This window comes from Passer domesticus, unplaced genomic scaffold, assembly GCF_036417665.1.
Source record: "Passer domesticus isolate bPasDom1 unplaced genomic scaffold, bPasDom1.hap1 HAP1_SCAFFOLD_51, whole genome shotgun sequence".
Lineage (NCBI taxonomy): Eukaryota > Metazoa > Chordata > Aves > Passeriformes > Passeridae > Passer > Passer domesticus.
Window position 1 is genome coordinate 768,680 of NW_026990161.1, and position 4,052 is coordinate 772,731.

At 50.4% G+C, this 4,052-nt stretch overlaps 1 long non-coding RNA gene across 1 annotated transcript; it reads left to right on the forward strand.

Moving 5' to 3' along the window:
- Positions 1-276: 276 nt before the first annotated feature.
- On the forward strand, positions 277-1,178 carry LOC135292795 (uncharacterized). Its single transcript, XR_010354960.1, has 3 exons — positions 277-401; positions 512-701; positions 964-1,178. It is a non-coding gene; the product is annotated as an uncharacterized LOC135292795 (long non-coding RNA).
- Positions 1,179-4,052: the final 2,874 nt, after the last annotated feature.

The window sequence follows — 4,052 nt, forward strand, 5'->3', positions numbered from 1 at the left end:
GGCTGTGCATACCGCATGCCCACCAACATCCAAGGCCAGCTTGGACAGGGGCCGCAGCAACCTGCTGTGCTGCGAGGCTGCTCAGCTTGGAACCAGATGATCCTTAGGGTCCCTTCCAGGCCAAACCATTCAAGGATTTCATCATTCCACCATGCCCATCTCCCAGTGTGGAGCGGCCCTGAAACTTCTGTGACATCACAGCTCCCACAGCGTTCCAGGTGGAACGTCCAGCACCTGGAAACCACCACAGCAGACACTCTGCCTGCTGCCAGCGCTCAGTTGGCGCTCGCTCTGCGCTCTGCCCGTCAGCACTCAGCTGTTGCTGCTGCTGCCTGGGCTTTTCCTGCTGCCTGCTCTGGAGCACCAACCCCAGCAGCATGAGCACTGCTGCGCCAGTGGAGGTACTGTGCCATTCCAGGGAGGAGGCAGCCTGCTTGAGCAGGCTGCAGCCATGTGGGAATGGATGGTGTGGGACAGGAACCCCACTGTGACATTGTGCTGTCTCTTGCAGACTAACAGAGACACTGTGGTGGCGATGGAAGTGGACATGGTGCTGAATGAGGAAGAGATGATGGAGATGGACGTGGAAGACCAGGTTGAGGAGATGGAAGTTGATGAGGAGGATGACATCGAGGCGATGGAAGTGGATGAGAAGGATGAGGAGGAGCCCATGGTCCTTGGATGACGATGGAGCCCCACAAGTAAGACAGGCAGATGCTCCCCATGCCCTGCCCACAGACACAGTGGCTGCCCTGGCGCCAGGCTGGGGCTGGGCTGGATGGCCCCGCTCAGGGACACGCTGCCCGCAGGGGGCCTGGATTGTGCTGCCACAAGCACCAGCCCTGGCCTGCCCTGCACTTGCCTGGGGCCACACCAGCCCTGCCAGCCCTGTCCCAGCTCCTGGGGCCCAGCAGGGCCCAGTGCTGGCAGCTGACTCCAGCTTTGCTTCTTTCTTCTTTCCAGGACTGATGCAGATGATGGCTGTAGATATTATGGCGGTGTATATATGTTTGAAAAGTTAGGATATTTTTGTAAATATGTTCTTAGGTTAGTAGTTCTTTGTAAATATGTTTTGAAGATTGTTACTCCATAGGATCCCATGGAAATATGTGCAGTAGATTGTTGTTGTTGTTGTTATGAGGATTGTTGTAATGAAATGTGTTCTGTAAATCCTCGTGTTTGCCGATGTTCAGCAAATAAATAATGATTCTTTATAAAACTTCACTTCTCTTTCTCATTCCTTTGGGCACTGTCAGAACCCCGGACCTCCCCCTGACCATCCTAAATGATTCCAGCCCCAGCCAGGGGGCTTTAAATCCCTGGCAGGGGGTTCAGAGACCCTGGCATGTAGCCAAAGACCCCTGGGCCTTTGAATTTAACCCATAAAGCATGTTACCACCTTTATGTCAAGAATTAAAAGTCACAACAATTTAGATAGTCTAGTAATAGTAATCACAAAGTGAACGGAAAACATTTAGAGCACTGTACACAGAGGTTTTGAACCTTGTACGAAAGAGTTTGGTATTATCTACATAGATAGAAAAATTTGGGTGTACCCAGTCCTTCCTCTTTCTTCTCGCTAGCATCCATATGAAAGACGATATTACCATTCACATATTGGTTTCAAGTAGAAAGTCACTATCTAACTTAAGTAATAGGTATTAAAACATTCTTGCAAACATAGTATAGGCAGGTTTTAATATAAAAGATAACACCAACCCAAGAGGCAAAAAGAGTACCTTAAGCTGACCTGCTGAACAAACCTCAGCAGGCCAGCAAAAAAATGTTTTAGACAAAATATAAAAATCAACCTTAAGAGAGTGAAGCACATACTTCTCAACTCTTCCTTCGACAGCTAAGTTAGAGAAAAAGAGACTTCTAACGTACCTCGAAATCCCCTCAACCAAAGAAAACCCAAGAGGCACAGGCAGCGTTTGCACAGTTGGGATTTCCACTTGTTCCGGGATCCCGGGGCTGGAGCTCCCTGGGGCTGCTGCCACGGCCACCCCGCGGCTGGGGCTCCCTGTGCACAGGGGGTCCCACTGACACCACTGCTGCCGCTGGCCACTGCTGCTGCTCCTGGGCTGGGCCACAGCCGCGTCCCCAAGAGCTGAGCTCTCACCAGCACAGAGGGGGCTCTCACTGCACTGGCCCCTGCAGCCATGCCACCAAAGCAAGGCAGGAAACTTTCAGCCACCCTTCCTGCTGCAGCCACAGCCACTCCTGGCTCCAGAGCCGCCATCAGCCCACAGGGATGCAAAATCCACCTGCCCGCTCTCAAGGCCTTGACAGCCTTGGCAACTGTGGCACCTGCATCTGGGCTGCTGCAGGGGCTGATGTTTAAGGCTTGCAGCCTCCAAAGGCTCCGGGCTCTGCTTCCCACCCTGCTCTGCACTGCCCTGGGCCCGCATTGCTCAAGAGACAAAAGCCAAGCCAGGGGATCCTCACCCTGCCCAAATTGCTGAATTGACTGCAGTCCTTAGGACCTTCTCCACTTTCAAAGAACCTCTTCCTTTGATCACTGATTCGGCACATGTCTATGACCTAGTGCAGCGGGCCGAAAATTCCATTTTCAAAGACATTTCTAACCCCAACTAGAGCATTTGCTTTCCCCTTTCATTTCTCTTCTGTCCCACAGACAACACCCACGCTATATCATGCACACAAGGCCTCATACCACCCTTCCTGCATTTATAGTAGGCAATGCTAGAGCAGATGCCTCAGCAATGCTTCTCCAAACCTCCCTACGGAATCTTTCTGACCAGGCTAGGATCCGCCACCACTTCTACCATCAAAACATTCCTGCACCGCTCAGCATCTTTAAAATTACCCAAGATCAGGCAAGATTCATGGCAGCCACCTGCCCAAATTGTCAGCAACGTGCCTTTGCTTCTGTCAGAGCTGCACTCAATCCAAGAGGACTAAAGACTCTCCAGATCGGGCAATCACACATCACACACCAAGCCCCTTTTGGGAGACTAAAATACATCCCCGTCTCAATCCACACCGACAACGCTGCGGTTTCTGCCCCTGCCCATGCTGCTGAAAAATCAAAAGATGCTATAAAACGTTACTTTTTAGCCTTTTCCACCTCCCCTGTTCCACAGGAAATTAAAACTGATCATGGTCCTGCTTATACCTCCCACTGATTCCAACCATTTTCTGACCAGTGGGCTACAAAACATGTCACAGCCATACCACACTCTGCCACAGGACAGTCCATCGTCCAGAGGGCCCACTCTTCCATCCAAAGGATCCCTGATCAACAGAGACAGGGAGTCCACATAGTATCTCCCATTGAGAGCCTGGCCAAGGCCCTTGATGTGCTCAACTTTTTGAACAACTCCCCCAGTCATCAGGCATTTTATATTTAATTGGCAGCCCAATAAAAAGAAAAGCCACCTGTGTTGATCAAAGACCCTGAATCCAAAGAAATTATGGGCCCTTTCCCATTCATTACTTGGGAGGGAGGATATGCTTGTGTCTCTACAGCAGCAGGCCCAAGACGCATCCCAGCAAAAAACATAAAACTCTTCTGCCAATGGCCAGGCAAACACCACAGCCACCATCAGAAAAACAGAACAAAAGCCTAAGAGAGACAGCAGCAGCCTGCAAAAGAAGAAGAAGGACAGAAGAAGATCTCCTAAGCAGTGTGGACCACACACACCAACACCAAGAGAGCTCAGACACCACTAACTGCGATATCCCGCTTAACAATTGGAAAAACTGTATTCTAGCCTTGATATTTGATTCTTCTAATAAGCTGACTTCAAACCCTTGCCTTACAGAAGAGAAAGTTTAGTGGGACCAGAATTTCAGTTTCACATTGCAATCTCCCTATCTCTTTACTTTCAGGCCACCCAAGCCTCCACCCACTACTAAATTAGCTAAAGTCAAAGGATGCTGTCCTTTGTTGCCACTGCAGCAGGAAGCTGGATGCTCCTAACTATGCCGCATGCCTTCACATGGGTGGTTCCACAGCCAAGCCACAATTTCTTGCCCATGGCCACGCATGTCAACCTCTTCTCACATAGGGACTCAGTATACCAGAG